General features: G+C 42.1%; 1 protein-coding gene across 15 annotated transcripts in view; it reads right to left on the bottom strand.

The window, feature by feature from the left end:
• The window catches only part of AUTS2 (activator of transcription and developmental regulator AUTS2), a 1,174,081-nt gene that overhangs the window by 276,248 nt on the left and 873,817 nt on the right, over positions 1-24,016 (bottom strand). The gene's annotated exons all lie outside the window — the stretch shown is intronic.

The following is a 24,016-nucleotide window of genomic DNA, read 5'->3' as shown; positions in this document are numbered from 1 at the left end:
TTTTGTCAATGGCAGGACATGGAAACAGTTTAGACAACTCTTGTTTGTCCTAGAAGATACACAGGACAAATCTACCATTTTACTCCATTATTACTGTAGATGGCTCGCTTTGGTGCCATTGCTCACAGATGATTCACTGAAAAATTCAGATGACTGAAGACAAATCAAAATGGAACTGAGAACATGATGTATCAAGGCTCTATTCAGTGAGATGTTCTGGACTCCTAAGCTGGGACTGATGATTGACACGTAAACACTTGTACTGTACATTGCTGATTACCACACTGGTGTCTATCTTGCAAAACATCTCTTTCAGTTGTTCCATTTTTAAATACCACAAATAATACCACAGCTAGAAATGGGTGAACCTCAAGTGGGGAATCGGTATGGAAAAGAAAGCAGAAGTTCAAATCTTACCTGAACTACTGATGTTCTTAGAGTCAGTAAAAATAGGGACATAAGAATTGCCTTATCAACTCAGACCATTGGTCCAATATCCTGTCTTAGAGTGGCTAGTAGCAGATGCTTCAAAGGCAAGAGTAAGACTGCCACAATGGACAATTATACAATACCATACCTATGGGGAAAACTTCTTCCTAACCCAGGCAGGAAGCCAATGGGAGTTAGGCACCAAAATATCTTTAAGGATCTGGGCCTTAGTGCTCAGTTTAGGCCCTGAATCATGAGGAGTTACATTTATTATACATTTTTCCTAACTAATGGAACTGTAAAAGTTTTTGTCTTCACTGCTTTAGATTTCTCCTAATTCTTTTCTGGGAGATAGTAAATGGGAGCACCTGGTTTACCTTCTCTGCACCACTCTACTCACTACCAAGCTATGGCTCAGAATTATTCACAGATATTATCTGGCAAATAATTTCAAATAATGGATAAATTAGAGAAAACTGCCATCTGCCTGCAGATAATTCCCAAATAGGAACAGAGGTGAAATTCATTGAACAAATTATTCATTAAAAATGATTTATCTAACTCTAGTTTCCACCTGGCTACTGTGGTGACTGGAATAATATTAAAAAAAAGATCAGATCAGGTAGATGAGACACAGTTTTATAGCAGAACTTAACCTCAAACAAAGAGCAAGATAGGATTTGTTTGTTTGTTGTGCTTGCCCGCTCTGTGTGTGTGTGTGTGTGTGTGTGTGTGTGTGTGTATGTTTATGTTACTAACAAAAGTAACATGACATTTTTATACTAGAGAGAGAGAGACATAGAGAGGAGACAGCAAAGTATGTTTTTTTCCCCCTTTCAACTTGCGCCCATCCGGAGAATTTGATCCTGCAATCACTTATGCACATAAGAAGTTCCACTGAGTTCCATATAACTATCCCTTGTGAAAGTTATCAAGATATGCCCTAGGTTTGCCTATATGCCAAAACATACACCATTTTTCATCACTGCATATCAGAGCACATTACAAAGTAGGTATCATTATCCCCATTTTACAGTGGAGAGACTGAGGCACAGAGAAGGGAGCAGGGAGGGGGAAATGATTTAGCCAAGATCACTCATTTGAGGATAGAATCTAACCATTGGCCCACACTGCCTCCTCCTCCACTATTATTTTCAGTTTCATAAACCAAAAGGAGCAAGCACAAAAATGGATGTTGTGAATTGACAACAGCAACAAATCGTTTTACATGCCTCCCCATCTTTTGGAGTTTAAGGGATTTCTCCCTGGTTCAGAGGTGTGCAGATGGATTGTTTTGTTGTTTTTGTTTTTTTCCAGGGAGGGGAAGGAGAACACCTGGTAGGAAGGTCCCCCCCCCCTCCCCAGTCTCTTACAACTTCAAGTTGGCAAAGTAATCAATGACCTCTGAATTTTCCAGCACAATGTTTACCTACATTCCAGAGATGCTGCAGAGAAAGCTCAGGGAACAACATCCATGGGAACGGTTATTTCCATCAAAGCGTAAAGCCTCCTGCCTTCAGACAGTCCAGTTCTAATTTCAAGGTCCGCTTAGTTCTGTATCAAATAATTATGGCTGTACCCAGAAGCACCTTGTCTCCAGAGTTAAACATATGGCGAAGGACCGAGACCTACTGGTGTCCATTATGGAAGCAACGCGGGTGCCAAGCTGATTAAAAATGCTCAGGCTCCCTTCACAACATGCCAGGCGACTGACAGCTTCGCGATTTGGCCAGTCACTCTGTCTGCCAAAAAAGCCTCTGCTATGCTGGGGCCCACATGGCGCTCTGAGAAAACAGCTCCATTCCTGGTATTAAATTCCCACACTGACCTGAGGACTTTGCCGTGAGCTCAGCAGGAGCGCACCAGCCAATTTACAGCTCCATCCTCAAGAGCCCTGAGTGCCAGCCTCTGGCAGAGACGAATGATGGTCAAACCCCTACAGCTCATAAATTATGCAAAGGCAATAAATGCACTCAGCAAACAGCTCCTAACATTTGCCTAGCCTGGCTCCTAATACACTTCGTAAAGTGCCAGGAGTCCTGCATACACAAGGCATCTATTTCATTCATAAAGAGGTTTTGTTGAGAAGGAGCAAGGGAAAGAGACCCACAGTCCTATAGAGCTGTTTCAATAGCTGAATGTTATGGGCAGCTTTATGAAAGAAAGGGAGGGGAAAAAGGGCAGGAGAGGGAAGAGGATTTACATGCTGTGTTGAGTTTAAATGTTCATTTAACACATGTGTTTCTGGCCCAGAGTGTGCTGCACTGTAATGCTAAATGGGCTTCTCCTTGAGGATAAAAGATACAGGATCCCCCACCTTTCATGAAAAAGAACGGAGACATTTATTTACATAGAAACCTTGAACAAGACATTAAGAGGAGGAAGAACAGGTTTGTTGCTATGGCTCAGAACTGGAAGTGTGGGCAACTGTACTCTTCTTGGATCTCAATATGCTCACTGTGTGCTGTTGGGCAAGTCGCTTAGGCCCAAATTTTCAAAGGCGGTCAAAGGATTTGCATGTTTCCATTTCCGGTGCCTCTTTTCCAGAGATTCCGAAGTACCCGCAGTTCCCATTTACTTCAGCTGGAGCTGCAGATGCTCAGAAACTCTGAAAAGCAAACCTTGAATGTCTGTAGTTAATCACCTCCTAAAATTAAGTATCAGAGGGGGAGTCGTGTTAGTCTGGATCTGTAAAAGCAGCAGAGTGTCCTGTGGCACCTTATAGACTAAGGCCTGGCCTACACTGGGGGGTGTGTGTGTGTGGAACTAAGGTACGCAAGTTCAGCTACACGAATAGCGTAGCTGAACTCTAACTACCTTAGTTCGAAGTACTTACCCGTCCAGACGCCGCGGGATCGAAGTCCGCGAGAAGTCAAACGCTACTCGCCGACCTGGGCGGGTAGTATAGACGTAGCCTCACAGATGTATTGGAGCATGAGCTTTCGTGGGTGAACACCCACTTCATCGGATGCACGTACAATTTGGTATTCACCCACGAAAGCTCATGCTCCAATACGTCTGTTAGTCTATAAGGTGCCACAGGACTCTTTGCTGCTCCTAAAATTAGTGGCCACTTTTGAAAACCTAGGGCTAAATTGTTCAATGCCTCCGTTTTTTTCCATTTGTAAAATGAGGATAAAAATATCTGCCTACTTCACAAGGGAATAGCGAAACTAAAACGCATTAATGTTTGTTAAATGCTTGGGATTCTCAGACAGAAGGCACAAGAGAAATGTAGAAAAATAGTGGAAATAGAAGAATTGGCCTGTCCCAGAAGGGCTGTTCTTCTGGTCTTTAGGATATGCTGATCTCACTCCCTCAATGTTCAGCTCCACTCACATGTGAGCAAACGGAGCTATATTTCTGTCAACATGTTGTATTTATTTGTGATACATATTGAAAATGCATGATCACTCCCGATTTCTATATAATACAGAGCACATTATCAGCACTCCTCAAAACTACAGTAGTAATATCATCAGACCAGCATCAGCTTGTTCAAAATGGGCACCTTTATTATGTGGCCTCACAGTCCCCATGTCACGGGCCTAGTATTCAAGCCTCATTTTGCAGTACTTCTGCAACTACGCACTGAGACCAACAGCATACATGAACAGCTCCTCACTATGAATTGCATCTTGGTAACCCATGAACCTGCATTTATATGCATGCACTGCTGCCGCCACTGCAAATGTGTGTTTCTAGAAGCCTTCTGAAGTGAGGAAGCAAGCAACATCCAGTTTGCAAGAGTTCTGAACTGACAAAAAAAAGTATTGTTCCCCTTTGTGATCCAGACAACCCTTTAAAAAACTTATTAGGACAGCTCAGGATCATAAGATACACTGCTCTCCATCTGTCCTTGTTGCATAAATAGAATTACAGATCCAGTTAATCATCTGCTCCAACAAGTGAGAGTACGTACCTAAAAAATAGAAAAGTTCTCTGTCTCAGTGTTGGGGTTTAATGAGTGTTGTTGCATTTTGAAGAGGAACGCGTCACTAGAAAGCTGAGAGTTGGTTCAAAGAAGGCAGCACAGCCCTAGCTGCGGACAGTAAAGGTTAAAACCTCCCCCAGTTCCAGCACAGTGAAAGCTGTCCCAATTCCACTTTTCAGAAATCAGTCTTCCTATCACGTTAGAACTATAATTTGGGCCCATTTTAATAGCTTGGGAGAGCTGGTGCAAATCAAGCTGAGTAAAGGTCTGAGCCGTCTCACCAGCTCATTCAGGCTGAAGCCCCACTATGGAATTCTATGTACCTCACTGATTGAATACACTCTTGTGCAGAAAATGGCAGTCATTGAATATATCATGTACAATGACACCGATGAGGGCGTTGTTCTTCTTTTCCCTCTACGGACTTTGCTGGAACAGGTATATTGTATCTTGAATCCATTTATCATTTCCACCAAACAAATCAGCACCACTGAGGTACCTGCGCTGAGCAAAGTGATGACGCTACTCAACTGTCTGCTGAAAAGAAATCTGAAGAAAATGAGGGAAAACCCAGGCCTCAGCCATGCTTACACTAGAGGTGAAAGTGGGCCGGCACGGTATACCAGTAAGAAGTGGCCACTGGTATGGGCCCGTACACAGCCGCGGCAGCGCTTTAACTTTGCTGCCCCTTTTGCCCCCCCTTCCCCCTCCAGGGCCACCAAGGGGGAGGTGGAGGAAGAGGAGCAGCTGTCCCAGATCCTGGTGATTTAAAAGGGCCCAGGGCTCCCAGCTGCCGCCCCCGCTACCACAGCAGCAGCCGGAGCCCTGGGCGGTGTGGGCGGGGCAGTGCGGAAGGGCTGGCTGCGGGAGGCTGACACCCAGCCCTGCTCCTTCAGTCTGAGGCCCTGCCACTTCCAGGGACCCGGAGCCAGGCCCCCATATCAGTAAGACTTTTATATTACTTTCACCCCTAGCTCACACTGACATTAGCAATATTCTTGTCCATCTATCCACCAGTGACAAATAGTGAGCCTCAGGAAAGGGCAGAGGGATTATATTTTAGTTATACACTTAGACCTCTGCTTCTAAGAAAAACCATCTTCGAGTTGAAAGGAGACACAGACAGAATACACAGACAATTTTCTAATTGATGCAGCGGAGACAACAAGACTCATGAAGAAGCCAAGGGTGAGCTTTGACTCTCTTTCCTGTCTCTGGCTTTACCTGCAAGGAGCATTCAGCATGGTACTCCTGGCCGTAGAATCTTAGATGTAGTGAACTGCAAATTAGTTCATGTCATATTCTCCAAAGCAATTAACATCAATTCCTCATAAAGTCTGTCCTTAAGGTACAGGTGGGCTGAGAAGGTTTAGGGTTTGTTTTTGCAAAACTAACATCATGGGTTATTCAGGTTTCAGAGTAGCAGCCGTGTTAGTCTGTATCTGCAAAAAGAACAGGAGTACTTGTGGCACCTTAAAGACTAACAAATTTATTTTAGCATGAGCTTTCATGAGCTGCAGCTCACTTCTTCGGATGCATAGAATGGAACACACAGACAGGAGATATTTATACATACAGAGAACATGAAAAGGTGGAAGTATGCATACCAACAGGAAGAGTCTAATCAATTGAGATGAGCTATCATCAGCAGGAGGAAAAAAAACTTTTTGAAGTGATAATTAAGATGGGTTATTCAGCTGTAGGTTCTGTTTTATCCAAACCACCAAAGTTTGAACAAGGAATTCCAATGCTGGCCTCTTATCTGGGATCTATTTTATCAAAACCATCTCTGCGCTGATGAAAGGTACCATTTTTGGAATTCAAAATTATTTTGGCCCCTTTGGAAAAAATGGCTGAAAACCTAGGACCATAAGCTGTTTGAAGTCCTCCCACTCACCACTAGGTGAAAAATGACACAATTAATTGCTCTTTCTAGCTCCTCAAGAGTTGTGCACAACAAATAAGTCTGATCAGCAGTCTAAATAAAACAATTACTGTTCAAAGATCAAAGCCAAAAAATCCAATAAAGATTATTACTGTTCACAAAAAAGAAAACAAATAAAGTAGGTCAGTCTTTGCGCATATATATGTGTGCGCGTACATGCGTATCATCATCACTCCCATAGCCGCATTGGTCATTGGGGCACCATCACTGATGATCAACCAACCAATTGTCTCCACCCCTGAGTGCTTGAGTCTCTGCAAAGTCCATTTCTGTCACTCTTTTATGGTGTCAGTCCATTTCTTCTTCTGTCTACCTCTTCTTCTCTTCCCCTGTGCTGTCCCTTGGAGGATGATCTTGGATAGGCCAGATGATCTTGTTATATGGCCACACCACTTCAGCTTGTGCTTCTTCATGGTCGTCAGGAGGTCTTAATATGACCCAGTGCATTGGGTGATGATGTTGCGGACCTCTTCATTAGTGACGAGGTCGAAGTAGGAGATGCCCAAGATTTTACAGAAGTATCTCATCTCTACTACCTGTATTTTCCATTCAAGTTCTGCCGTAAGGGTCTATGTCTCGCATGCACACAGAAAAATGAAGGCGATGACCATGGCATGCAGCAGTTTGAATTTGGATTCCAGGGAGATGTTCTTATTCCTCCAAATTGGCTTTAACTTTGCCGCTGCTGCTGCTGTTTGTGCAGTTTCTGCCTTTGATCCTTCATCACTGATGATTGCCCCCAAATACTTGAACTGTTTCACTGTGTCCAGCTCTTGTCCACTGACAGTGATTTGTGAGCAGATCCTGTCATGTTTGTTTGTCATCAGCTTGGTTTTCTCTGTACGTGTTGTATTTTGCGGAGGTTTCATCATTTTACAAGGTTGGCAAATTCATCTTTGCTGCCTGCCAGGCCGTCAATGTCATCAGTGAACTGAAGATTTAGATTGCTGACTGTGCATATGTGATTTTCTAGGGCATGAGCGTTCCAGGTACATGTGTGTACCCTTTGAAAACAGTGCTCGGTAGGCATAACTTAAGGAGTACCAAATACAGTGGTTTAGTTAGATAAAGGATGGAATTCACCTGGTGCAGAGAGCAAGCATGAGGTACATGTTACAATAGAGATCCGCTTAAGCCCTGTTTTGATTCCAGGATCACTTTGCTCTACTTTGAAGGCTAAAGCAGAATTTAAGTGGTGCACAGACTTTCTTCTGGCCATCTGCACAGAGGTGAATTTCACCCAGAGAGAACAAGAATGATCTATAGCTAGATGGTTTTTTTAGGCACAGCACTGAGTAAAGGGTGATGTATAAAAGGCACACCGTCCCCGATGCACCCTCTGAGACACCATATTTTCTTTGCTATCCTTTTGTTTCAGGGTGATCAGGAGAAAGATGGAGTTACTGCAGAAAGAGGGCCGCTTACTTTTCCCCTTAACTGTCTCCCACCAGGGCTACCCATTGTTACATTCCTCCCAACGATGCTTAGGGCCTGATCCAACTCCCTCTGAAGTAAATGGAAAGACTCCCATTGACTTCAGAGAAAGATTAATTGGCCCTTACAGAAGCCATACCCAACAAGTAATGATGGCACAAAGAATTCAGGGTGGCATTTCCCAAGGAGCCTGCATGAGTCAGGCCCCCAAATCCCACTGGTCACCCAATAGGAGCTGGCACCTAGCTCCCACAATCCATTTTGAAAATTCCAACCTCAGCCACTCAGTAAAATGAACCCACAAGCCATTCTGATGCAATAACATCCTTGTCCCGATTCATCAAGTCATCATCACGTCCTAAATAAAAATTACTCCATATTATTCCATTCTCTGGCACTCCCAGTGTATCTTTGCTTCTTTATGACTGTCTTTTAGACAGAAAGCACTTTGGAGCAGGGACTGTCTTTATTTTGCATCCCTCTACAGTGATGAGCACTCTTTCAGTGTTTAACAAACAAGTAACAACAATAAGATGCATCAATACTCTAAGAACAGGTTAACCACAAAGAACTGAACTAATCACTGTCAGTTGCAGTCAGTGCCTAATAGTGATCTAGCCAGAAGGGTCCCTTTTTCATCCATCCCAAACTTAGACCAATGGTTCTGTCTAGCATTTGATTCTTCCATATGCTGTACAGGCTAATGAAAGCAAGCTGTGCTGATGGACAAAAAGCAAAGCATGTTATGGGTTAAAATAATACAAGAGTCTATTTTTTCCACTGTGTTGTGATCCATAAAAATCACCCTGAGCCCTTCCTCTTTCTTCTCTGCCTGTGAAGCCAATTGCTTTGATTGCAGTGATATGAGCTTGCTGAAATGACTTGCCCTTGCTTGTGAAGCAAATGGAACATGCTAATAGAACTTATCGCATTACCCGATGCAAAAGTGCCATAGCTCATTACTTTAAGATAAAAGGATATCATTGCAGACGGGAAGCAGAATTGACTTTCTGAGGCCCGACTTGATGATGATTTAATCAACTGCTCTCTTTCACTTCTCATCTCTGTGCCTGTCGGTTTCACAGGTGCTGTTAAATGAGACACTCAGAAAGTGAGCGCAGGGAAAGAAATTGCTGTCATTACTTTTCAAGAAAGGAGGTATGCAAATTTTCGACAGAAAGATTGCGTTCATAATGGGCCTGGTAAAATACAAGGATCATGCTTGACAGGTGAGGGCAAGTCATTTGTACATCCTTAAAGTGAAGCAACCATCCTCATTTAAAAACTGTGCTCGATAAAAGAAACTACAAATGAAAGCCATGTGGCAGCTGGGAAGCAGCAACCAATCCCTTGAAGGCATCTCTATTGCAGGTCTGGCTTCAGTATCTGCCTGTGGCCTTCTCAGATGCACTGTTTCCTAATTGTCAGATGGCCAGATTTTGACCTCAGAGACTCACATGGAACTTCCACTGAATAACTGCTAGCCCCACACACTTAGCCTGGGACCTGAGAGTCAAGATAGGTTCTTTCTTTCTTCATCATCAACACTAGTAGTAATTGCAAGAGAAAGAAACAAATAATCAAAAACCCTAAGTCAAGAAAGAGCTACGGTTGAGACTACATATTAGTAACCTGATGGTAAAAAAGCGTTGTTGGAGTGGTGAAATTACCCTAAAACCAAATATTACAAACCCAGGAGATTTAGAATTAAGGTTTCACTTAAAAGAAATCCAAATACGTTAAGATATGGAAGCACAGTTAAGAAACTCTAATAATCCTAACTCTGCCCTGTAGTGATGGAATTCCGTAACTGTCTGACTCATTAGTGTTTGTGATCTCAGATAAGATCGAACTGATTTTTAATGGACAGATTGACCCTCATAACAGCTAGAGCACAATGGCTACCTCCAGATTAGCACAAAGCAGCCAATGTGTACTAGTGAACCTGGTCCTTAACTAATTGTCATCTTACTGATTAAGAGTGTTCTAATCTATTCTCTATAAGTTCTTGTACGACACTCATCACCATAGCATCCGGAAGTCTTCCAGTAGTGCATTAAGGAAGGTGACTAACATATGTCACGTGTTTGTTCTCTCATCCTCAAAACAGGGAGAGAAACATATGCGGGGAGAGTCTTGTTTTGGAAAAAAAATGAATATACATACACCAGTGTTGCTCTGTGTTTAAGTTAGAGAAGGCAAACAAATGTGCCTTCTACTTAGAGCAGAAGGTGGTGAGGTTTGTGATGGTTCTTAGTTCCTTGGGGAGTTCACGCCAGTCTTGGGCCGAACCCCAAGAAAGCATCTCCTGCACAGATGAGCTTTACCCTTATTGTACAGAGTTCCACTGTGCCAGAGCACTGAAGGTGTAGACTAGTTTTTTAATTGAACTGAACTCAAAATAATTCATGTATTTACTACCACTATTCTCAGAAAATTCGTTCTGTACTCTAAGAATGAATGCTCTAAGTTTGGAGAGGATGAGTTGTATTTTTTATGCATAACAAAGAGGTTGAATCCCTGTGCAAAACAGAACTCAACCTTAACTATGGAGTTGCGACCAACACCTCCATAAAAAAAGGTTCCGGACACCTTCTGCCACCAGGGTCACCTGCACAATCCCAATTTCCTCACTGCGTTTTTTTTTTAGGTGAGATTGTGGACAAAATTTGGCCCCACAATTGGAATTCAGGCTGGGGCCAAAAGGCATCAGGCACCCAATTCTCATTACAATTCAATAGGATTTGGGAAAATCCCATCTTTAGAAAATAATTCTGTTAATGATGCACAGGCCCTAGCTCACTTTTTCGCTCTTCGCTGCACTGGCCACAGGAATAAGCGGCATTAAAAGTAATAATTTTATCCTTAAAGTCAGCAGCTAGGATTAGACACACAAAGAGAGCAGCTTTTGTGGATAAGATGCCATTTTTACATAGTCCCTATTCAGAGAACTACATTATGCATTTTTATTGTATTCATTAGGATATTCTAAGTATAGGAAATAATATGATAAAGTGGTATATTTTTAAAATGGTGCATATTCTACTTTTTCCAGAAGTAGAGACTAGCTGTTAGATTAGCTAGTAAGAGGCATGGTCTCTGTCTGTGCAAGGTTCTCTCAGTAGGTTAAAGCATGTTGTTATTCTATTTTCTATAGCCTACTTTAGTTCCTAAGCAGATACTTCGCTGACTTTAAGTGTCTTGATCTTAGCTCCTTGGAAGGTGAACTAGAAAACTGTGCGCGTGTAAGGACTGAAATAAAAGGCAGAGGAGATTAAAATAAATAAAAAGATACAAAAGCAAAAATTATAAATTATGTACATTCCAACAATGGTTTATAGATCTGGGATGGCTGTTGAGCTGTTCCAATACTTTCAAGAAGTGAAAAGAAGAAAAAAAAAACTCATTACAAATCATCAAACTATTATTGGTTTCAATGAGGTTCTTAACCATTTAAGGGTTTATCCAGGGGAATTCTAGCCAATCACAATTAACCATGTGTCTGGATACTCCACCATGAAAGGATTATGGATACAATGGTTGCCATTTTGCCTTTGATAATGACATAAGATGGTCACACAGTAAAACACTGTGATGCCTAGATTTGATAGGGAATAACTAGGGAATATTGAGGCCACGATGACTTGTTAAAAAGACAACTAAAAAGATTGCAGCCACTCTAGGTCAATGCTGTACTTGGGAACTCCTTGCCTGACTCTCTGATAGAATTTGTTGAAGCTAACCATTCAGCTAATTTTTTAAGTATTTATTTTCTAAAATGCTAAGGTGCATTCTGAGTAACAGAGCTGGTCATGTGATGTGCTATTAGTTGAATTATGTAGTCAGTGAAAAATGCCTTTGCTTACCTAATACATGACTTGATATTCCCCCTCCCCATAATTCAATTAACAGCTACCTCCAAAGCTAGCCATACGCTGTTGGTCCAGTAATGCATTGGAGTCCTGATCCAACTCCCACTGGAGTCATTGAAAGACTGCAGTAGGTGTTGAGAGGCAGTGTGGCCTTTTAGGGAAGGCACTGGAGTAGTAGTCAAGCGACCTGACTCTGCCACAGAACTATGGCATGACTTCAGGCAAGTCATTCCACTTCTCTGTGCCAATGATTCCCCCTTCCACTTTTCAACTTCTGACTCTCTCTCTTCGGGAGAGGGGTTGTCTCGCTATTTGTTGTTACTACTGTGGGCACATGGGGCCTTGACTGACTTAGCTTTTTTTTTTTTTGTGTAATTTTTACATAAATACAAAAAAAAAAAAAAAAAAAGAGGATGATAGATTTGGATCAGGTCCTTGATGAACAATGCATTATTCAACCAATAATTTTGGCTCATCCTCGACCAGCTCAATGGAAGCATCTAAAGCAAAATATATTTCAGTCTAAAATTGCTTCTATTATAGACTCTAGAAAACAACAACAAATAAAAAATAAACAAAGTAAAAGATTAATGAGAGAGCACAGTGGATGTCTGCCATAACAGGCTGTAGCAACTCTGAGAACAAAATGGGTGCTAAACTTCACATCCAGACGTAATGATTTCAAGGAGAAAAAATAGCAAAAAAATCCACAAAACCAAAACCAAGTTAGCTTTTCTAATCCCAGAACTTTAAAATGGATGAAGCCATTTAAACAGAACTGTGTAGTAAATAAAGACTAGTAATAATAATAATAATAATTAATAATCACCATCAACCCCAAAACAACCCATATCAATTGATCCTTAGGGCTGAGAACTTAACAGCTGAGCTATAAACCTCTGAATAATGGGCTCTTAATAGATACCAAAAAACTCTTAACTAAGTTATAGATAGAAACTATAAATATAACCGGAGACAAAACGATTTATTTGTGTTATAGGCAGCTTTCAAACTGCCATAAATGCTCCTGATTATCATAATATTAGAAAATAACTGAGCCTGTTTGCTCTGCACTGTAAACTGGCTTCTTGGTTGTTGATTTTCTCTCTTTTCTTCTCTCTATTTTATAATTAATTACTGGCAGAGTTGTGATATATTATTATTTATAGTTGTCTTTATCTTTTTTGTATGAATGCCTGTACTATACCTGGGGGAGGGGGATGATTATTGTAAATCTCCAGCAAGCAAATACAAATTGCAAAGACAAAGGCACACTCTGGCCTGCCTGTCTCAAATTTACTGTTTTGACATACTGTATGCAGTAATTTGGAATCCGTAATCTCTTATTAGAAAACAAATACATTATTTTTGTTCCCAATGCTGCTATTACAATAATTGAATTTAAAACAGGGATTGAATTTCTCTATTTGGAGGTAAGAATAATCGTATATCCCTGATTAAAATCATGGGAGTAGAAAATAGATTTATAAATCTGGACTCAGGAACCTTGAGCTAATCTTGGAGTGGTAGGAGAAAAGGAAAGTAAATTAATATTCAGGGAAAGACACCCCCCCATTGCAGCACCCACTGCTTAGGGCTCATTTGCCATCTACTGTTTCACTTGCTAATCACATGGTAAAATTGATGATGTCAGAAGGCCATACTGGGTACCGTTCACACTGCCCACAGAACTGTACTGGCTGCAATTGTGTTTAACGCCCCCTAGGTACACCAATTTTTTCATTCTGCTGATCTATTTGTAGGACAGGGATCTTGTCATAGACCCACCTTCTCTCCTCTACCAAAAATCTCCCTTTTACTTGGCTCTCAAAAATATTTATTTCTGCAGATCACTGGTGGTTTGCAGATTCCACCTCGGTCTAAGTATCGTAGTCCATGGCTACGTCTATATAAGGAAAACTGGAACTCAACAGGTGCAGCTCCAGTGGTAACAGAAAGGGTGAAGTTGTAGGCAAGAACCAGACAAGACCTCTGGTTCAGGGACTGCTGTCTTTTATTGTATATACGCTACGAGAAACAGGACTTTCAATTCACTAGCAGAGCAGCTCCAGAAAGTTGTAGTAAGAGAAGTGGATTTTTTCTACTGCTGTGTCATGTAACCTTACCACCACAGCAAGGCGGTAAAATACCTGAACCTTGTATTATATAATTCTTACAGCCTACACTGTTAGCATTGGTGGTAAATTACAACTCCTTATTTTCCTGGCACAGACAAGGTTTAGCACTGTTTTAATAGCAGGCTTTTAACACAGTGCTCAGATAAAATTATCCCTGTCCACACAAGTCTGGGAAAAGGTGAGAGCCTTGCTAGCAACCACTGTGCTTAAATACTGCTATAGCTGGTACAGCGTTGACTGTGGCGTAGATAGGGCCGACTGTATGTTCTATTTTCAGTTGTGGCAGTACAGAGGCTTCACACTGTTAAAAACACTCTCTTCCACAGGGAAACCCCACAGAATGGCCAGGAGACATTTTGAGTATAAATAAAGGACTTTCCATTAAATCATATTGTCAAGGGAAGGGGGGCATAGTTTTCCCATGCACACACTGAGCCAGCATGGGGAGCATTCCTGCAAACAGGCAGGTGTTCCAAGTTCAATGGGGAATATAAGCATACTTGGGGATATCTACAGAAGGCTGAGGCATTCATGCAGAAGTCCCTTGTCTCTGCTCTGCTCTCTGTGCTCACCCCTCTGTCCTGGAGAACAAATCTCTAAAGAGCTATGCATGCACTGGTTCTCGGTCTGCAGGTATCCTGAAAATCACTTTGCATCAAGGGAGAACGTGCATAAGAGAATATTAATGAATTAGTCAAAGGCTTGAGGAAGATTATGCTGCGAAGTGAACACTCACTGCTTTCTCCAGGCATGTCCTCTACAACTACACAGCCCCGGAGTTTCAGAAGGGGCTTCCTCGTAGTTGGAATGATGCCATATAGGTTCCATCCCATGACTCTGACCAACAGTGTCTCGTTTCTGTGCCGTTGCTGAGCGGTTATGATATGAACGAAGGAGCTAGGGTCAAAACCTAGATGTTCTGATATGACGACTGGCTATTAGGATCAGAATTTACAAGAGAGCTCAGCATCCACAATGAAAACGAGATTGTTTTAAGAGCTTTGGTCTCAGGCACCAAAGTAAATAGCTAGATTTTCAAAAGGTCTTAGCATGCTGGGTGCTGGCCATAAGTGTCATAACAGGTGTTGGGCATTTTTGAAAATCTGATCCCAAGTGTAGATACCTCTTTGACCTCTTGAATATCTGGCCCTAGAAAGCCTCTCAGATTTCAGGCAAGTTTCATTCACAAAAGATTAAGTGAATGAAACTATTGGAATATACCCTTAAAATCTGTTTTCCCCCTGAACTGTTATGTTTCTTATCAGATTCTCATTTTCTAACCAATTTTGAAAAGTGGTGGCATATTTAGCTTAATAAAGAAAAGTTCTGAGGTGACTGGATCAAATCTATAAGTACTTACATGGGGAACAGAAATCCAATAAAAAAGGGCTCTTCAATCCAACAGACAAAGGCTGGAGGTTGAAGATCCAATGGCTGGAAGCTAAAGCTAGACAAATTCAGACTAGAAAGAAGATGCAAGTTTTTACCAGTGAGGGTAATTAGCCACTGTAACAGCTTACCAGGGGCTGTGGTGGAGCCTCCATCACTGGAAACCTTTAAATCAAGATTGGATGTTTTTTTCCTACATGATATGCTCTAGTTCAACCCCAACTATTGGACTGGAAGCAGGAATTAATTCATGGAAGTCCTCTAGCCTATGTTATGTAGGGTTCAAACTGGGTGATCCCTTCTGGCCTTAAAAATCTATGAATCCTTAAGTCTCTCTCTAGAGGATCTCTCCATTTTCTACCTGAAGGCTAGTTTGTGTATTTATTGGCCAACAAATCAGAGGTGTAAAAATTCCCTTCATATTTCCCCTTGAAAATTCCCCAACAACAACACACAGTTCTGATGCCATTGGAATGTACAAGCCCATTGATGATAGCCCTGTACTGGAAAAGTTTCTCGTTTAATTTCTCATTATTTTGGCATGTGGTTAAGTGGAATCTTTTTATTTTAGAATGGTTTCTTGTTTTGCTGTTGTTCCATGTGTAGCTTGGTGCAGTTTCACAAGATTTATTTTCATCACCTTGCATGAACAGCACTTCTTTAAAAGGTATTTGAGCTTTGCTGTTCAACTCGACTACATTTTGGAGTAATCAATAAAAAGGTCTAGGACAAGAGGTTTGTTGTAATTTACAAATCCAGGAGGCAACAGAGAATGATATGAAGCCATCAATATGGATGTGTGGAACTGCTGAAAAAAATATTCTGAGAAGAATCTGAACAACCTATTTTAATCTTAGAAGAAAATACAACAGAGCTGTTCTGCATGGCAGCGATCATAAAGAGACGCAGGTGAGATCTATGGGAAATTCAAGATGAAATCCACACTGCTCGCCAATGAAATCCTTTCAAGAAAGTAAAAGAGAGACAGCAGTTCCTCAAAGAGTTATAGATGATAGCTGCATTGGAACATTCCCATCTCCCTGCAAGGGAGAGATTTTGACAGCAAGCTTCTGAAATGAGGAATACTTTGATGATCACAACAGATTCGCCGTCCCTTCCATTCACAAACAGTTTAAAAATGTGTATACTTAATAAAAACACTATCCTAGTCTCATCCCCAACTCCTTTTATTTATTTATTGCCCACCTTTATAGCACCTTCCATCAGAAAGTCTCAGCACACTTGGCAAAGATTAAGTATTTAGCCTCTCAACCCTTCCTTTTGAAGGTGTTTTTACCCCTGGTTTACCAAATGGGGAAACTGAGGCAGAAAAAGATGGTGTCTTGCCCAAGCTAACATAGGAAGTCTGAGGAAGAGTCCAGACTAGCACTCTTGTCTTAACCATACAGCTATCCTTCCTCCAACTTCGAGATTTCCTTTGAAAGAGGCAGGCAGTGAAAGATGGCAGACAAAATGTAAATAGGATTTACAGGCACTACTTGAAGGTAGATTTTCATTTTTCCTATTTTACTTGGCCACTGTAATAAAGAAACAGAAACCATCTACCAGTTTCCCCTCTATGAAAGTGGGTCCCTGCTCCAGCAACATTACGATAAAACCACCCAGTGGGAATACATGCTCGTGTCTGTGCAACCAGTATGGAATTCACAGCTAACAGGATTTGAGTTGTACAGGATTCTACATGTTTACCAATGCCAAAAACAATGACCTTTTAAAATAAAACAAATGAACGTGAAGTGAAGGGAAACCACCTCGCTCTTCCAGAAGAGTTGCTGCTATTCTCTTTGTCTCTCCACGGAGGCTGGCTTTGATAACTCATCTGTGTCTGCGTACAGGAGGCATCTCTCTTCCTTCTCATAAACTGGCTACTATGAGACATATAAATGGTTTCCTTAGATATGGGTTTGTTTTTTTGAGGGAGTAATTCAAATATTTAACCCAATTCTATGTTATTTTTGACACTTCAAAGCAAATTCCTCGTTCATGGAAAAATAAGCAATGTATCCAAATGACTGAATGCAAATGTCTCTCCTTAAGCCGGTGGGAAAATGCACTTAGTATATTCTGTACGTCTTTCTTGCTGAAGTCTTGTCTCCTCCTAAGACCTCAAAGGGTTAAGCCTGCAAATTACCTTGCTGTGCTTCTGAGACAGCATGAAGGATGGCTGCCATTGCCACGGTCAGATATGACAGCGCCAATTTGATGTGCTGCCATCAAGGGCCTTCTAAGAGCTGAGCGCCCTGATGGTTTTGTGATGCGAACAGTCGCATTGCAAAATGGTTTTCCTCTCCCGCTGCCTCTGCTTCCATCTGCTGCTGGGCCGAGGCACAGCCGGCTGCCTGCCTGTCACAGCATGCATTAAAATTAGCTAGGGAGGAGGCACTCAGTTGTGCTAATTACATTTTAATCATTGGAAATGTGTTGGCAAATCAAGCCTTGATTGCCATCTCGGAGTCTGTCTCCTCCAGCAGAGTGAAGGGGCTGTCTGCATTAGCTGAGGCCTGCTGGGCCTAGTTCTTTCACAGAAGATAGAATATGGTGCCTGCTGGCCCACCACTGAGACTGCTTTGGCACATTATTAAAAAGCCACAAGGCTTGTTTCAAATCATCACTGTGTGAGATCTGCTCATTCTCACTTCCCAGGGTATTCTAGCCACTTGGTACTTTTAACTATATCTTTAGTTTACCTTGTGGGCTAAAAAACAATTTTGCATGCGTGGGCGGAGGAAGCCGCAGCTTTACTGCCGTGTTTGAGAGCTGGGAACAGAGCCGGTTGTCAGAACGCCTTTCCTGTCAACTTTAATGCTGTACACAACAGCATCCTAAAATAACTGTAACTTGAAGATTCAGTACAACCCTTGCACTGGTCAGGTCGATTACAGAGTGGGTGGTGGTGGGAAACCTCCTTTTCATTATTGATCTGATTCTTTAACGAGTTAAATGAAACTGAACCATTGCTTATTGTCAGGCCAGGCCACCTAGTAAACCAAATTCGAAGAGGCCCAGATGAATCAATGAAGTTCCTCTTTAACCACTCACACACTGTTCCTCAAAACAGCATGCTGGATGGGAGCCAAAGTGAAGAATTTTCCAAACCCTCTCCCCAGCCACATTTAAAACAAGTTTTACTCAAGATAGGGCAGTTCCCAGAGCAAGCAACTCAAACCAAAAATGAAAAAGGGCCAGCTATACTCAAACCACAGACCATTTAAAATAAACCCATATTTCTAGAATCCTGAAATCTTATGTCTAAAACTTTTTATCGTAGCATATTCAGACGACTCCAAAAGTGGGACGTTATCTTACAACCACACATGAGACTACTTATGTGAGTAAAGTTACTTATGTACATAAGTATTTGCAGAATTGGGTTCCTCTTACATATCGATTTTCAAAATTGCTTAGGGCCAGATTTTCAAGGGCACATCACACATATATAGAGACCAGATTTCCAAAAATGCTCAGCGCCCAGTAGCTTCCACTGTGACTCGTACGGCCAAAGCTCCTAACAAGCTCAAACAGGCTGAGCACTTTTTGGAAATCTAGACACGTCTTTTGGTGCTGACTCAAAAACTGAGCCTGCGTCGTGTCATGTTATGGTTTAGGGGGGGTCACAACAGAGACCAAACTCTTGAGCCTATAACCGTGGGTAATTAAAAGCAGGTTCCAAATTTTTTCAATACAGTACAGACACTTGGTCTTAGCACTCAAGTGGTCAATTTCATATTAGGGGATCGTATAGTCATTTCCATCTATAGAAAGTAAGTAGAAAATGCTACCACCCGGGTGAGTGAAGTTTTCGGATTTGGTATTTCGAAAAATATTTATATTCACTTTGCACTGCTGGAAATGGTTATACAATGTACATAACAGTGGAGATTCAAATCCCCATTTCCACATGTCAGCTTCTGACCCCTCAGTAAATCTCCTTGATACTTCCCTTGCTCTTAATAGGTGAAGTAGCCTTTTATTGGTTGATGTACTGTCTCTCACTCTCTGCCTCACTGAAAGAAGAATAAAGGGACCAGACAACCCAGTGTGTTTGTTCAGAATGAAAACTGTTGTAATGGTTACCAACTGGGTGCTTGTTTTGGTGTTAGGATCGCAGAGCCTTACACATATTACACTACCATCAGGTGCAACTTTTTTGTGTGATTACCATATAATGGACCTACTTAGAAACATGATAACTGTTGTATTGTAATACTAGTGTTAATGTTAAGGCTTTGTAATTAGCATGGAGAGATGCTACGGTGATTAGTGCTCTATTAAATATCTAAATTTTCCTGATTCCAAAAAATCTGTATTAGTGTAAATTTGTTCTGGACAAATCTTGGGATCCAGGTGATCAGGCCAGGAAGAGCTATAAATACAAATTAGGTCACTTTGTTTTAAGATAACAAAACACATGGTTTGGTTGGTTGGCTAGTTGAAATATGCTTACTAATTTAAGAGGCTATTTTTGTGACTGCATAACTCAAAACTGGCTTTAATGTTTAAAAAAGCTGATACTTTTTGGCATTTTTACACGTTCAAAATGGCCAAGAATCCAATAAGAAAAAAATGGCTGTTGTGGAACATAAGAACTAGTTTTTATCCATGTTTTTGTTATATATTTTTAAAGATAGCACAATTTTATGGTAAGATTATTTGCATTTAAATGACGGACCCCAATAGTATGTCCTATTAGGTCTGCTTTTAGAAATCTCTAGGTCACTTACTAAGTTACTTACACAACCTGCGCTTCAAAAGTCTAAATGTGTTGCATGTGAGAGACTGTGTTGGCTCCTTTCAAGCCAATATGATCCAGTCATCAGGTTAGTTCTTTAAACATCTTCAGCACTTATGTGAGGAAAGATTTTATTACCCTGTGGACATATTTGTGAACCTCTTGGGAGATCAAGAAAGTTCCTGCATGCTTCTTTTGGGTGGCAGAACTGTTTTCTATCACTCAAATGAGGGGAAACTGGCCACAAAAAAATTGCAAGGCAACATTTTTGTGATCTGCCAAGATACACCGAGGATGCCTTTGCATTTATGAAGTGAGATAAAATGCTTTAATACCAACAAGAGCAGTGCAGGGAAGAAGTCCCAATGAACTAGTGTGATTCCTCATATCAGTAAGGTTTCTCATGTTTAGGATAAGGCGCTCAGGGAGCAACCCTGGAGGTAAACACTTATGTGGACCAGACTATAAACACAGCAAAAAGGCAGTATAGAAAATAATATAAGATCTGAGTGCAAATGGACAGACTAGAAACCAACCATATAGAAAATTTTGATATTTGAGCTCCAACCCACCTTTTGTAAAGGATGTTTCCTTTAATGTTAGGGTCTCAAAGCCTACAACCTGCGACCCTTTAACTGGGCCAGCTTCACTGCCTGTGCAGAGAGGATGGGACCAAAGCCCTGCTACTTCCCATTCACTTTGGAGAGTGAAATAACTCGGTTGGTTGCTGAAGTCTTTTTGCTTCCTGAGTGGAATGGCTGTGACTGCGCCACTGCAGAGGAGTATATGGGTGTTGGTTCCTTACATCGCCTTACAAGATCAGGCACCTTCTACATATAAATCTTACTGGGCATCAGACACTAATGTTTACCTTGCCTTCAATTTGGCCATTTTGCAAGAACGTTGTATGTTCGATGGAAGATGCCAAGGAAGTCCAGCACGGTGTTAATAATTTCTGATTATATTATTGGTCCAAATCCTACATTTCTCACTCAGGCAAAGCTCCCAGCAAATTCTATCGGCTCTATTCCCAAAGCCCTTACTCAGGCAGAACACAGATGGCCCTTCATTATGATTTCTACTCAACAGAAGTAAATCCTGAAGGGACGAGCGTAACACTGCCCTCTAGTCTTTAGGGCCCTATTCAGTTGGAAAATTAGGCAGCCTCCAGAGGCACATGAGCAAGAAAAGGCCACAAAAGCTGGCAGATCTGTTCAGGAGAAAAAGGTCAGTCTAGAGCATATCTAGGACGAAATAATGAAAGAAACACTTGCCTGATCTGTAGGCAAACATAGAAGAGAGCTCATATAGGAGACACTGGGCCCCTGCATTTTCGCTATTCCTTTTCCCTACCCTATTTTGGCCTCCTATGGAGTCAAGAGTTACTAGTGCCCTAGAGACTGGACTTGCTGTTAGCTCCAGGGGGAAGGAGAGAGGTAGGCTCCATGGCTACAGATATTGATTTAAAAAAAAAATCAAACCAGAAGTTCAGGAAGAACTTCTCCCACCCAACCTAGTAGGTGTCCATTGCTGTGGTTGGCGCTTGCCCAGTTCACAAGGGTTTCTCTCATCCCTCTCTGTTGGATGGAGGTTGGGGGAAGCTAGAGCAGGCTTCTTGCTCATACTGGCCCAACAGTGACTGTGGGAGAAAGGAGGATTCCCTTGGTTACAGAGGTTCACTTCTCTTCCTCTCCAAATAGCACTGCAGAAGAGGTTAATTTCTGGGCCACTCCCTGGTGGAGCTCCTTGATATGATACAAGGGCAGAGTATACAAAACAAACATGCAGTCTCTTTCCCCTATATCTCATTGTTTTTCTTGACATGCTTCTTGTGTCATTATATTTGTAGGAGGATCGTCTCTTACTTTCATCTCTGAAGCAGAATGGAGCAAGGTGTGTCTTACGTACAGTTTTCTCCCACACCCAGGTTTACTATGTTATGTTTACTATGCTATGTTGGTATTTTTTGTTCAAATATCCAGGGTCAGCTTTGGCATAGGCTGAATAGGTGAGCAGGCACATTTCAGGGGTCACCATGATGAAAAGGAGTTCCATGCAGGAAGGAGGAGTCTTGTCAAGAGACATTACATAGCAAAGGACCATCATCCCTAGAAGAATCTGTATTCTGGAGCCCAATCCCCTCACAAGTGCAGGTTATTGGATGAGGCAAGCTTACTACCCCGAGCCCCAAACTCTGGAGTACTTGACTGAAATGAGCATTTGTCTGAGTAAGGACTAAACTGAGGAAGGATTTCAGGGTTTGGCTTCTAGGAAGGGCAAAGGGAAGAGAAGGAGAGGAAACAAATGGGGGGGGGGGGGAGGAGAGGTATCAAGAAAGGGCAGCAGAATGGAGATAGGGAAGACTCTTATTTTCAACCTGGGATGACAAATTATTCTTTCCCCAGGGTGATTATATGATTGGGTAGACTGCCTCCTAAGGGCATGACTGGCTACTGGTCAGTGCTCCCTGCCCCATGGCATGGCCCTTTAAGAGTCTGGCATGGTCTGATACACAAAGCCTGAGGAGATTGGGGAAAGAGGACCAGGAAGAAGTAGCATTCACAAGGAATCCTGTTACTATATCTTTCAGTGCAGGGCTCCCCTCTCACCCAGCCAATAAGGAACATGCTGGGAGAAGGGGCCAGCATAAATACTGCCTCCTCCTTCGTAACAGGGCAGATGCCTGCAGATAGTGCTGGGAGTAAAAAGGCTCCTTCCAGGGCCTGAGTTAGCAGGGGGAAGACAGCAGCAAAGGCAACGCTGCCTGCTGAACCCTCCCAGCCGGAAGGTAGGAGGACTGATTGGGAAAAGTGCTGGCTGGAGGAGAAGCTGCCCTGGCTCTACAGCTGGCTGAAGTACAACTCCAGCTCCAAGGAGGAGAGCCGGCAGGCTCCTGTCTTAAGGAGAGGGATAGAGGGACTGTCCGAAATACCACCCAGCTCCGGAAGGAGGGCTGGGACCTCATGAACAGGGGATGCAACAGACCAGGACTCTTACATGGACCCAGAGTCAGTGCAAGTGGCTAGACCCTACAAAGAGGAGTTCAACGAATCTGACTTGGGTTATTGTCTGAAAAGCCACGCTGAGTGCAATGCACCTGCAGGTCCAGAACAGGATACAAGGGGCGTGCTGGGGAGGCATGTCTTAAAACAGACACTTAAAACTAACCCTGGGCATATCCTGCGCTCCCACTTTTGCAACTGAGAGCACATGCAACAAGTTATCCCCACAGATGTAATGTTATTTTGTTCCAACCCCCAGGAGAATATTTCTGATGGACACAATGGTCCCGACTGTTCTAATGTGGACTCACACAGGCACCTTGCTTAAGAATTTAAGACATCTCCACGCCCATTATTGAATTGTGTGCATACATCCACTTCTGCACCCCCACTAGTAATTATTATAGTATCCAAACCCCAACTGCTGCAGTAAATGCTTGTGAGGAATTTGGAAGCACAGTGTTAAAGAGCTCTGCCAGGGAAGACTGCTCCAAAGGGCAAGCTGCTTCCCACCAGTGAAACGTTCTTTATCTTTAGTGTAACATTTATAAGGCTTGTTCAGGGGGAAAAAAAAGTGTTAAATCTTTCATCAGCCTACAGACACTTTATTTGGAGCCTTCACAGAAACTCAAAGTAGTGCCATAAGGTACCTGGAATATTAGCCAAGATAAAACCTTCAGGGCCATGCACGCTACTGTTTTCAAATCTGTTCTTTCATCTGATGTGCCAGTCAAAATTACTTCTGCAACATGGTCAGACCCAACCTGGGTGGATATACGGTCTCAAATTGCTATGGGCATAATTTCGTGAATTGCCAAGAGACATGCAGATAATTCTCTTTAGATTGCGAGAATTGCTAATTCTTATGCATGGCATGTGTTTTCCAAGTGGCATGTTTAGACAAGAAAACTGCAGAATATGCCTGATGTCACTAATGCTGTTTGCTTAGAAAGCCACAGAAATGTAGGCCAGTGGCCTTTTGCATTTCCCATTATGAACTGGAAGCCATTTTAGGTGTGTAATATCTTGTACTGTAGTTGTTAGCTTTCTCTGTGTATGACACTTCACAACTTTTCATTGTCCTTACAGGAGAGAAATCAGATGATAACCAGGAGTCAGTTGG

Source organism: Mauremys reevesii, linkage group 20, assembly GCF_016161935.1.
Source record: "Mauremys reevesii isolate NIE-2019 linkage group 20, ASM1616193v1, whole genome shotgun sequence".
Lineage (NCBI taxonomy): Eukaryota > Metazoa > Chordata > Testudines > Geoemydidae > Mauremys > Mauremys reevesii.
This window is presented reverse-complemented; position numbering and strand designations above follow the sequence as displayed.